At 37.5% G+C, this 13,168-nt stretch overlaps 1 pseudogene; it reads right to left on the bottom strand.

The window, feature by feature from the left end:
• Positions 1–13,168, bottom strand: part of LOC101585321 — a 60,980-nt pseudogene that overhangs the window by 21,232 nt on the left and 26,580 nt on the right.

Below are 13,168 nucleotides of genomic sequence, written 5' to 3'. Positions count from 1 at the left end.
ACACACACACACACACACACACACACACACACACACATTGAAATGCAACTTCTAGTAGAGAATATACCTCAGTTACTTCATGTCCTGCATTTCCACTGTCCGAAAAGTGGCTAACATGTTACATTCATGCAATAGGATTATATGTGAAGAACTTTCTATGCATTTTATGATTAGGGACTTGACAATTATTTACTGAATGGCTGAATAATTGAGTAAAATCTGGTAGAGTGATATTCTTAAGATAGTTAGTTCTCATGTGTAAGATCTTAAAGGAGACAATAAGTATATATTTTAGTGAAAAGAATAAAAAAATACATAAAAATAGTATAATGATAGAGATTCTAGACTACCTCCACTCTACAACATGAAGAGCACATATAGGATTCAGTGACTGACTGTTGAGTGAATATGGATAACTGAAAAGAAAGAAGGATTACACAAAACTGTAAACTATCAAAACACATTTACACATAAGGGGACAAATGCACAATGCAGGAGTCAATACAAATCTGTAAGTAAATTGAAATGAGAATAACAATTCATAAATGCAAAAGCATATAGACAAATATTTACATAGTGCTGTTCCTAAAATACCAGAATTCCATGTTTTCTTTTCTGTTTTTCTGTTGAACCTTTTTCCCTACAAAGAGAACAACTCTGAAAATGACAGAAACTCTCCTAAGTGATTGTTCACTCATTACCTCCAAATTCAGGTCTTTACTTTGGTTGTATGAAATCTTACATATGAATGCTTATATCATTTAATATGCATTCAGTCTTCATGAGAAAACACAAGTGAGAAAGGGAAGCAAGAAAATAATTAACATCTTTATTTGAATAATTTATGGTTACATTCTTCTCAACTGTGAGTATTAAGAAAATTCTACAATATCATTGAAGGTAAAGGCAAATGAAGAGGAGTATGTGCGCGAGAGGATATTATGAACAAGTAGAAAAATGTGGGCAATTTAAATTGTCATTTATGTGATCCTCTTGTAGATTTTAACATGTTCACAATTAAATCAGTTATATTTAATTTAGAATCATATACCCTAGGATGAGATGGGCAATTTTTTACTTTTGTGCATTCTTTGGTTTTACTTAGTCCAGTTACCCAAAATTCCCAAGATTGTCCATATACTGCTTTAGCTACAATCTGTGAGGAAAATGTTGGATACTGCTTCTAGACTGGCTTCTCAAATTCAGCACTTGGCCAAAAGGATATTCACAATTTGGTCTCATGGGTTATGCTTAACTTCCCCTGATAGATGTCACTGCAACTGATTAACTTGTTACTAACGTGGCTGATTTGTTTGTATAGCAATACTACTGTCTCAATGAAGAATTTTCTGCCAGTAAATTTGTCTGCAGTTTCTACCATCAAACGTACAGAGAGAGCAGGATTTCTTAACACAAGAACTATGAGTATAAGGATGTCTACAACCTAACAGAAATAAGTCCTATTCTGAATCAGTGTCAGTTTGTCACAGGACTTACTGTGGTGTGAGCACTCAGACTGTTTAGCAGAAAAGCTACTTGGGAATTACATATGTCTCAATAGAATATTTATTCTTCCTATAGAGTATCTTAAAGGTTTGAGATTTTGTTTCCTGAGTTATTTGGTAAAATGGAGTTATTTTTCTGTTCTTTTACCGTTTCTTATGTTTATTAAATGTTTATGTTTGTGTAGTTTTTCTTCCACTGGCTCTGATTTAACAGGTGTCAAGGTTCTCTTCCTTTCTCAGCTTCCTTCTAGTTTCTTCATCTCAAATACCCAAAGCAATATTATTGCCATATTTCTCTATTTTTTCCTGTATTTGGAAATACACAATCTTTCTACCAAGTTTTAAAATTTCCCTTAATTAGCTCCCCTGCACTATTGATCTTTGACCTCCACAAATCTTATCCTTTGGCTTTTCTATATCTTACTTCACCTATTGTCTTCCCTTCTATCAGGCTCTGAAAACCAGGTAATTTCTCCCAGTGAGAAAGAAAACTGGCTTTCTCCCATAACTTTCCCCTGCTTCTGGAAATTCTCAGTAACAAATCTTCAATGCAACTAAAAGTACTGTAATAGAATGAAACCCAAAATTAAATATTTCTTTTCATTTATCACTGTTCTCCAAAGCTCTCACTTAGCGTTTTAAAGAAGCTGTCTGTCTTATGTAGATGCACTTCAAAGTTAAAAACAATGAGTTCAGAAACAGATAAAGGGATAATGATTTACAATACTACTAATTATTCATTAACAGAACATGTCTGTATTCAATACTTAATACTAGCAAGCTTCCTCATGTAAATTATATGTACCAGTAATTACTAACCCTACTGTCCTCATGGGAAAAATAATTGTTACAATAATGCATAACACTTTTTCTTGTAAGAAATAAACTTCATTACATATGAAAAGCCAACAATCAGGTAGCTGTTGACTTACATAACTGAAGTCCAAGCCTCACACCCTTAAGGAAACACATATTAACTAACATTAGAACTGCATTACCCTTTCTGAGAAAGTTTACCAGCATAACAGTTCATGCTCCCACATGTTCCATTCAATCTACCTGGTACTTTTTATATAAATTGTTATTAGCATAAATTTTGGAATTTTCCTTTGAAGCAATATTGAAATAAGTGGATTAAGTAATCTCCATGCAGAAATTATTTTGCAGGAGTACAGTGACACATTCTTTAGATATAAAAACAAAATATTTCTGTGAAGACAGTCTACAAACCTAGGAAACACATACAAATAGACACCAGGTCACCTGCACATGTGATATAAGCTTCATCTTTTGGAGAGCAAGATCTGGGATTCCAAGACTCAGAAGGACGCTGCCACAGGAAGCTATCACTTTTCCGACACTGGATTCCATCCACCCAATGGGGTCTAGAACCTGCCCTAGCAGGGACAAAAGTGCCAAGGTTTCCCCTGTCCCCACAGCCAAGCTGTCTGCAGATCACTGACAAGGTCATGTCTTCCATGGGGCTGCGGCAGACACTGCCCCAGGTCCTATTGTAGAAAACCTCCAGCCACCCAGCACACTCCTGGTCCTAGCTCACCAACCTGAGGATCAGGAACTCTGAAATTAAAAGGCAAAAGGAGCATAGTGAGTATCGAAATCTTAATGTCCACCTTTCTTTCTTCTTTTATTTTTCTTTTCTTGGAGGAATTAGGGATTGAACTCAGGCCCTTGTGCTTGCCAAGGAAGCACTTATTCTACTGAGCCATCTCCCTAACCCATCTTCTTTAATTTTTCAATTTTATATTTGTACGTGTTTGCAGTATGTAATGATTATATTTCTTTAAGATTCATTACATATACATAACACAGGCTAATTTTTTATCCAACTTTTCCCTTTACCTCCTTCCATCTATGCTTTTATCTATTCTAAGAAGCCAGTGATTATTGCTGACCCTGATGAGGAAATCCTCACTGGTAAAAAAGCTGTTATTTCTTTCCTTCATTTGTTTATCCAACTTGAACGTACCTTTTTTCTTTCAACTGTACTGACAGAGAGGAAAATGAATGAGTTAGGAACATTGACTTAAGCATTCTTCGGGGAAGAAAGGCTGAATCCTGCTTCCTAATTGAGCATTAAAAAGATCTACTGAGAGAGAGTTTGGAATAGTAGGGGGTAGCAGGTAGAGTAATGGAGCCAGGTAAATGTCCATTTCCCAATTCTTAGAGTGACATGTACCTTCACATAGTAAAGGGTTGTTTCATATAGGATTAAGGAAAGGACCTTTTCATGGTGAGATTGTCCTGGATGAAATATAGGTTGAACTCTACTAATTAAGTATTTGGATCTGTTTCCAATTCAAAGAATATTAGATGGCTGACTTTGCTCAGAAGGAGATGTGACCAAGAAAGAATGTACAGATTTTTCCATGGTTGTCGGAAAAATGACATGGTCATTACCAAAGAAATGGAGACAGCTTGAAAAAGCCAGAAAAAAAGAAAGAAATGAGGCTTCCAAGAGCCTCACAGGAAACCAACCCTGCTGACATTGCCTTTAGTCTCGTCAATATCAAGTTAGACTTCTGTACAACTCTAAGAGTAAATGATGTGTTTAGACATTAGCTATATGGTGATTTGTTTCCACAAAAGAGGAAACTATTTTTCGTACTTTTGTGCATAAAGGGAAATTACAAGTGAGGCCTGCTTTGAGGTAAATGCTGAAGAAAGTGACTTTTTTGGAGATAGATCCTCAGCTGCTACAGCTGGAAATGACAGCACCTCATCTCTTGTGCTACAAAAACACTGGATACCCTTTGGCCTTTCAGTACTGCCTAGTACCCAACCTAAGACTCAGACACTGTCCTCTATATTCTCTTCCTCCTCCCAGTCTACAGACAGTGTGAGCACAGACCTGAGCAGATGACCCCTGCATCCTCCTTGTGCCTGCAGTCATGCTGTCTCCAGCCCTGGGATGGGCACTTCCACACATGGGACTCCTCTCCTCTGCAGTTCACTTCATCCAGCCAGATGTCCCCTGATCCCTGCCCAAAGTGAGCAGACACCGTAGCATTGAGAGCCACTCCACAGCCCAGCTGTCTGCAGACCACGTGGGCATCGCTCAGGTCCCAGCTGTCATCGCAGATGGTGCCCCAGGATCCCTGGTGTAGGATCTCCACTCTCCCTGCACAGGGACCACCCCCATCCACCAGGCCCAGTAGTCTGCTGTCTGAGGAGAGACAGTCTGGTCAGTGGTGCTGACACAGAAATGAGCAAGTTCTCTCCTGGGGATGTCCTCACCTAAGGAGTTGGCAGCCAGGCCCTCTGAGGCTGCAGAGACTGCAGCATCAGAGAGGGAGTCATTGCCCTGGGTCCTCAGTTGGGTCTGTTTTCCTGTAAAGAGAGTGAAAAGACAGAAACCTGAGCTATGCTAATAACAGTGTAGTCATGCAATGTTGGGTGAAATCACTTGCACATGAACAATGATTTTTTTTTTTTTTTAGTTTTCAGAACTCATCTTTTGTATGGATAGTTCTCCTTTTCTATATCAGATATTTCTATTTTTTTTCCAAACACTGATACTAACATTATGATATGTTCTTTATGGAAAATGTACTCTGTTGATGTTGTTTTGGAGACAACATTTGCAGGTGGTCTGATGAGTCCCCTATTGAATTTGATTTTCAAGATAGGTGATTGAACTCTGCTGGATTTCCAGCTTGGCCAAATATTCAATGTCATTGAATTGTTGACATTTCATATGGCTTACTGTTGACATCTCATATGGCTTATATCATATTGCAAGGAGATGAGTTTCTGTATTGATGGTGTGTGAATTTGAACTAAGGGTGTGTGAAAATGGATTAGGGGTATGATAATTGGAGTCACCCACTGATTGGTTCAGCATTGATGTAGTTATGATCAATGGGAAAGGTCCACCCTGGTTATGCCTGGCAGCTTTGTAGCTCAAATGGGAGAACTAAGAAGTCTGGATGCTGCTGCTGCTGCTGCTGCTGCTGCTGCTGCTGCTGCTGCTGCTGCTGCTTTCTGCTTCCTGCCTACCCTGCCATGGACTGTTTCTCCGCCTCAAGGCCCTTCTGCCATGCTACCCTGGCTTGAAAATTTTCTCCTTTAAATTTGAGTGATGAGTATTTTCTCTCAGCCATGAGAAAAGTAATTAAGATACCATGTAAGTGTAATTTCTCCAGAGAACCCAATAGACAACTACCTAGCTGAGCTTTCCAAATTTCCTAAGCCAGGAAATTATGAACAAAATAAAATACACTTTATTATCAGTTTTCTGCTGTTGTCTTTTTTGTTTTTTTTTTTTTTTTGGGAAAATATGCAGCAATAGTAACCAGGATATTTGTACTTATCATGATACACTTAATTGCCACATTATCATTGTTAGTCTTTAAGGTTAGAACCAAAAATCACATAAATAGATTGAGAGATGCAGAAAATGCAGCATATGCAAAATGGAATATTTCTCAATCATGAAGGTATATAAAATCTTGTTATTTATGAAAAATGAAATTATAGGACACTATATTAATTGAAATAAGGTATAGAAAGACTAAAATTAACTGTTCTGTCTCACCAATAGAACCTAAAACAAGTTAATTTGTACGTAATGCACTGACTACAAAAAAAAGAATATGCTGCCTGATTTTACACAAAGTTAAAAGCCTATCAAATATATTTTTGGCGGCATGATTAGGTTTTCAGCAAAAGTATGCTTGTACTTGTGTAGAGGAGGGTATGCTGATTGCAGGTTTGTGAAACATGCTTCTCTTTCCTGATCTAGGCTGAGGTACTTGCATGTTTGTTATATTCTGCTCTCTACAATTTGAAAATGAACAACAGTGGTTACTTAAAAAATTGCTAATACTCTTTGACCTGGCCAGAAACAAATGATCAATAGAAGGACCATGTTTCACTATAAAGAGTCTCCTTTTTGATGTCATTTTTCCAACTGCTCTTGAGATGTGTCACTCCGGGAGCATCTCATGCCTCAATCACCCTGAACTCTCTCTTACCTGAGCAGACCACTGAGGCTGTGTTCCCATGGGCACAGGGAAGAGCACCCAGGGAGATCAACAGGGCAACTCCACAAGAAGGACTCAGCACCTGAGCAGTAGAATCGGTCTTTCCAGATCTCACCATCTCCTTCCACAAAGTACGCTCCTCCTTTTGGGGTGGAGATGGCAACTCCACAGCCCAGCTGGTGGCACACAACATGGGCATTGGCCATACTCCAGTGGGATGCACACAGTGCTCTCCAGCCCACAGCAGTGTTCACCTCCACCTGGCCCTCACATTGTGAGGTGCCATTCTGCTTGAGCCGGATGTCAGCAAACTCTGGGAGGCAAAGACAGGTTTTCAGTACATTGTTACTAGAGCAACACAGTGTGAAGAAATAGAAGTTTTGGTGATTCTCACCTGAGCACACAATGTGAACACTCCCTCTTTGGTAGCAACTGCTTCCAGGACAAGGTGCTTTGGGGCAGAACCAGAGCCCAGGTTCCTCACCACCACACAGGAACTCTTCAAACCACACCTGCTCAGTATCCTCTCTGAAAGGCAAGTGCCCCAGGACAGTTGCAGCCTTGGCACACCCCAATTCTGCACAGATGACCTGGGCAGTGGGGAAATTTATGTTCACATCAGACACTGGAACCCAGCCTCCTCCAGAGTTCACTTCCACTCGGCCTGAGCAGGGTCTTTCTCCTCCAGTGAGATGCAAATATCCTAAGGGAACAAATAATAAAAAAAAATACAAAATATAAAGGAAAATAAATGTCTACATTTACCTGTGAAAACCTTTGTGGTTGGTATGAGGAAACAAGAGAGAAGAGAGTTATGCTTTAGAATGCTTTTCATGGTCACTAATAGAATCACTGCCATCTGTTGGGTCAATGGAATCGGTTCCTTTTTGCACCGATTTAACAAGGCACCTATATAACAGCACCACATGCTTTTCTTTCTTTTGAAGATTTCATAGAAACATGACATCACATTAGTGTTAAACAGATTCACTGTTCACACTGTTACAGCCTTATTCAAGTGGTAATTTTGTACAAAATTTTGCCCTGTTTCCTATATTTTACACATTTTACTAATCTCACTTGCCATGAAAGATTCCTTTGCCCTCTTCTCCTCTTTATTGCAGATGAGTTCTCCAGAACCTCTTACTGTTGGGGGATGATCATCCATGACCCCATCCGTGAGAGAGACTAAAGAACCACTGGTTCAGTTCTGCATCAGCTACTACTCATATGGGAAGACACCACTCATTCATCAAATTAAAATCTATTATAAATATTTGCCCACCCTGTGGATGACTCACAAAAAATGTTACTCAGATTCCAAAGTTTTCATTTTTTTAAATATAACACTTTTCATTTAAAAGACAGGAAATTTAGGATGTGGTTCAGAAGAGGTTAAGATAACAGAATATATATATATATATATATATATATATATATATATCGATATCCAGGACCTTTGCTTGCCCAGAAGTTGAATTGTTTTGTTATTAATGAGAATAATATGAGATGCTAGGGGATATCCAGTAAAGATTTTCAGGACACATTTCAAGTCTAGTTTTAGATTTGTGCAGACACATTGAAAAACAGTGTAAGAAGATATTTAGTAATGACATTCAGCTGGGATTGTATTTCTCAAGAGAAAAATATCCACAGTAATTAGTGTCAATGCATCCATATGAGCTCTGGATCACAAAATGGTTTCTAGAAAGAAATTCCAGCTTAGACTGTGATTAGAATGGGATATGGATAATGCATCTGGCATTGAAAGTCAGAATGCAGTTTTTATATGCAGAAATTACAAAGTAAGATGTCTAAACTTGAAGTCCATACAGATTTATAGAGTATGATAATTGGAGTGTATCATGAAAATTAGTCATCAACAATGATGGACAGAGACAGGTATAATATTGTTCATGCTCCCCGCTGTCAACACTGAATTCTGAGAAAAGAATTTGTTGATCTCAGCTGTGCTGTCTGCTCAGCCATCTGAACAGGGAGAGGAAAATAGTGAGAAGTAGCTCAGAATTTGGACATAGTGTCTGGGCTAAAAACAGGTTCCCCAGCAGAAGAGACAGCAGGAACCAGGAAAAATGTAGCAACTAAGTAATAAAAGAAAGTACCTGGTGTATTTTTTAAATTTTAAAGTATCTTTTTTCATGGAAAGGAAATTTCATTAATTTTTTTAAAAAAAATGCTTATCCAGAATAAGACAACTCAATTTAAAAATTAATATTCTTTTCATTCTTGATGGGAGTTTAATACTTACAAGCTAGAGCATATATGTATATATTACAAGGAAATTTATAAAATACAGAGCTGCACTGAGATGAATATCTAATGCATATATCTAGCACATGCATTAGATATTTAAATATAAAATAAGTATGTTCTTCTGTGACAAAAGACTGTGAACACAGTGAAGTGTGAATGTAATTCTGGACTCACAATCCTGTGTGTTTGTATTTTATGCACACATTTATACATGCACATATAAAGTTAGCATTTAGAAATACTAAAGTTTGGAAGTTAGAATACATTATTTTTCTGTATGTGTTCAGGGTCTTACTACACAGCTTGGGCTCACAGTGATCCTCCTGTTTTCAGCCTCCTCAGTGCTGAGATTACATGCGTGTGCCACCATGCCTGGACTCCACTGCTGGCTCAGTAAACCCAGGTGTGGGGCTGGCATGGTATGCAGTACCAGGGATTGAACCCTGGCTTCTGCGCTTACCTAAGCAAGCGCTTAGTCCTTTGAGCTGTCTTGCCTGCCATAAAATACATTTTTGGTGCTCTTGGAAACCTTAAGGATAAGTTTCAAAACAGTAAACTCAAAACCTTACCTGATATTGCTTTTCACTTTATAGATTTTCAATAGTTAAATGTATCAATGTTAAATGAATTATAGCATATAAAGAATGAGAAACTATAAAATAACACAGTGGATTATAAAAGAGACCTATGATAGAACTTTTCTGTGACTATAACATATTTTAATTCACTTTAATGAGAAAATGAAGTAGTTTCAAAACAGGTTATTAGGACAGTGACAATAATTAATACATTGCATATTGTCTTTGTAGTGGTTTTTCAGAGGACAAGATGCAGACATAATTTATTTTTCAGAACCAGGGATTGAACTCAGGCCCTTATGCTTTCCAGGGCAGTGCTTATTCTACTGAGCCATCTCCCCAGCCCCTAGACATGATATCTTGTCTAAATGATATTATTACAAAACTTTCTTCTCATTGAACTAACAGAAAGTAGCTGTATATCTATCTATCTATCTATCTATCTATCTATCTATCTATCTATCTATCTATCTATCTATATTCTTTTTTCACTACAACATGGTCCTTTATTTATATCCCCCAACACAACCTTTTTCATGGGTTACAATTTTCCATATCGGCTAAAGTCTTTCACTTCTGTAATATAATAGATAATTATGAAAGACCATAAATATAGTTGCTGTGTGCATGAGGACCATGGAAGATCTCATGTGACATTGACTCACAGCTCCTCACTAAAACTATGATTGACACATTTCAGGAGAGAGGGTGGATTTGCATGTTGGAGGCTGGATCTATACACAGACCACTATCCCACTCCTGAGCTATATATAAATCAGGCTGCATGATCTGACAGATATGATGTCCATAAATCCTTGTATATGATACAAGGGATATCAGAGAGGAATGGCAAGTTTTCCAAAAACCACTTAGTGCACAATTGATATATTGAAACATATTCCAAAGGACCATTGTTTTAACTTTGAAATTGACAAAAAACCTCCACATATTTAATTTCTGGCATGACTCCAAATAGTGACAGTGAGATCTCTACTCTCATAAATTAAAAAAGTTTGAGACACACCATTGCTGTAATAAAGAAACAGAAAGAACCTCTGCTTACTTCAGAAAAGACGTGACTTCCTCCAAAGTCTAGAGGATGTAACAAGCACAGGCTGTAACTGGGCCTAGAAGCACAGGCTGTAACTGGTACATGTCTATGACATGTACATGTCTTTGACATAACAGCAAAAAGCATTTTCAGTACCCATGGTTGCAGTGGCGGAAAGATGGACAAATACAAGTTCTGAGGGCTGATTTCCTTCTAAGAAAATAAATATTTGAACTTTTGAACCTTTTGTTTATCATAAATGTATTCACAGTTTCACCTTTTATACCTAGAACTCTCTTTTAATGTTTTTCTCCTTCAATATGCTAAATGTAATCTAGTAAGTTTCTTTTTCAAGGCAAGTTTAAAGATTGTCATGTGGTAGAAGATGATCCTTGGCAAGCACAAGGACCAAGTTTTGATCCCCAGTACTGCATGCCATGCTGTCTCCCTAACCCCAGGTGAGCCATGCCAGCTTCCAAAGCTAGGTGTGGTGGCGTACACCTTTAATCCCAGCACTGGGGAGGCTGAGACAGGAGGACCATTATGAGTCCAAACTATGTAGTGAGACCATAAGTCAGACAGAGAGATAGGTTGGTTAGATAGATAGATAGATAGATAGATAGATAGATAGATAGATAGATAGATAGATAACATCTGAAATGTTTAGGTATCTTTGTCCTATGAAAAAAATCTGAAAGAGTAAGAAACTTGCTCTAGTTACAGAGCTGTAAAATAGAACTGGTAACCAAATTTAGACTCTGGAGTCCCTGTTTGTTCTTTCCCAGAGGAATTTCCACATCCTAGGAGGCTGAACATTTCTCCCTTCTGGTTCACAGTGAAGTAGGATTACATATCATGTTGCACTCACTCTCTTCTGTCCTTTCCCTTTCTTCTCCACTCTCACAACTGACTCTGTCTTCCACATATAATTCATGTGCAAGTGACACATAAACTAGAGTCAGAAGAGCATTACAGGAGCCAGACTTTCAGGAAATTACGTTCTCCTAACCTGGGCCTGGGCCTCAGAAAGCTTGAGTTCTTCACACAGTAACTTTTGCAAAAGGATTCTTTTGGTCAGAGTGAATGTTCACTTTAAGCTGTGCTCACTATTTGAGTTTTAATATTCTTTTCTATGGATGTAAGAGAAGAAGGAAAGCACATTGATCTTTATCGAGTTGTATCAAGATCTTACATTTTCTCTCCACTTTTGATGAACATTGTCTTTTCTGTCTGGCATAAGAAGCATGAATAGTATTACAGTGTGTAATACTATACACTATTAGCACAAATAGTGTGTAATTCTATGGGACTTGTCATCTACCACTCCAGGAACATAGTGTTTTCTTTGGAACAAAGTACTCTGTAGCCTGAGATGCTGGGAATGTTTCCAACAATGTTATGCTGAGCAATTCAGAGCCACAAAGATCTAAGTACAAATGATAAACTGCTTACTTATTCCTGGGCTTTCTAGACATCTTTGGAAGTGAAAAGGACATCATATGCTTCCCATCAAGGAATAGCAAGGAAAAGGAATTATCAGTGAATTTCCCGAAACAAGTAAAACTAGCATCAAATTTGAAAATAAGGAAAATTGGGTAAAAAATGCTTCAAGGAGAGTATAAATTTTTTTCACAAATCTGATAATTAGGAAAAAGGCATTTAAAGGGAATAGTAAGAATTCATATTTATACTGTATATTAAATACTCAAGCATTTCTTTAAGTTTATAGGTTGCAGAATGTTCTCTTTGTCAGAAATGTAAATCAGAGGAAAACGATGGTTATGTCTTCATCAGGGATTAAATCTCAGAGAGAAAAATCAAGCTTATGTTTTTTTTTAAAATTATGATATGATTAGTAAACTTTTTTTCAATTTTTTCCATAATTTTATTGATAAAAAGCAATGAAAAAGTTTCATATCAAATTGGTAGAACAGTTTCAATAATTAACACATTGCATACATTCTTCCCAGTGGTTAATTGCTATACAAGATGCGGACTTGTGATCCTATCTACAAACACCATTAGAACAAATCACTCTATTCATTAAGAGAATGTAACTATGTTTCTATCCTAACCACTTTGAATACACAGATACAAAATGGACATTCATCTTTATACCCTTTTTTTGTTGTGTTCCATTATTTGAATATTATAGGTGTGTTAAATCAGCAAAATAATCTAAAAGAGTTCAGTAATCCATTATAGTATTGGGTCTTCCGCTTCACTGGCAATGTTAGAAATTGTTGACCTGAGTACAATACAACTCAATATAACAGCATGGCTTTACTTTTTATATTTCATGTTTATACTTTTCTGCTGGGTGGTTAAGACCAAGGTAAAGCAGGACCTATGCAACAAGAGTTGTAGCTTTTGGGTCTGATAAGGTCAGTGAATTCCCCTCAGGATTTATCCTGAGATCCTGTACCTCAGATTGTTTGTCAATGTCAGCCCTGTGGATGAGTCATGACCATTGCTTGGCCAATGTGCTCTCTGTGAAAACCTGAGAAAGTTTTCTCTCCATGTGACTCTCCTTAGGCACACTCTGCATCATGGATCACTTTCCTCTTTGGTCTCATAATACAAATAGAAAGATATAATACAAGTAAAAGGTAAGCAGGATCTCGAGGACTAACTAATCAAGAGAGGGAAAGGAGAAGAGTTAGGAAACATGACAATGTTAAGACATACAGTTGTATGTAGAAGATGGGCAAGGCAATGATCCTGAGAATCTCCAGAAGATTTTTTTAATCTAGCAGT

This window comes from Octodon degus, unplaced genomic scaffold (genome assembly GCF_000260255.1).
Source record: "Octodon degus isolate 3935 unplaced genomic scaffold, OctDeg1.0 scaffold00292, whole genome shotgun sequence".
Classification (NCBI taxonomy): domain Eukaryota; kingdom Metazoa; phylum Chordata; class Mammalia; order Rodentia; family Octodontidae; genus Octodon; species Octodon degus.
Note: the sequence above shows the minus strand (reverse complement) of the source record. Positions and strands in the feature narration are given on the sequence as shown.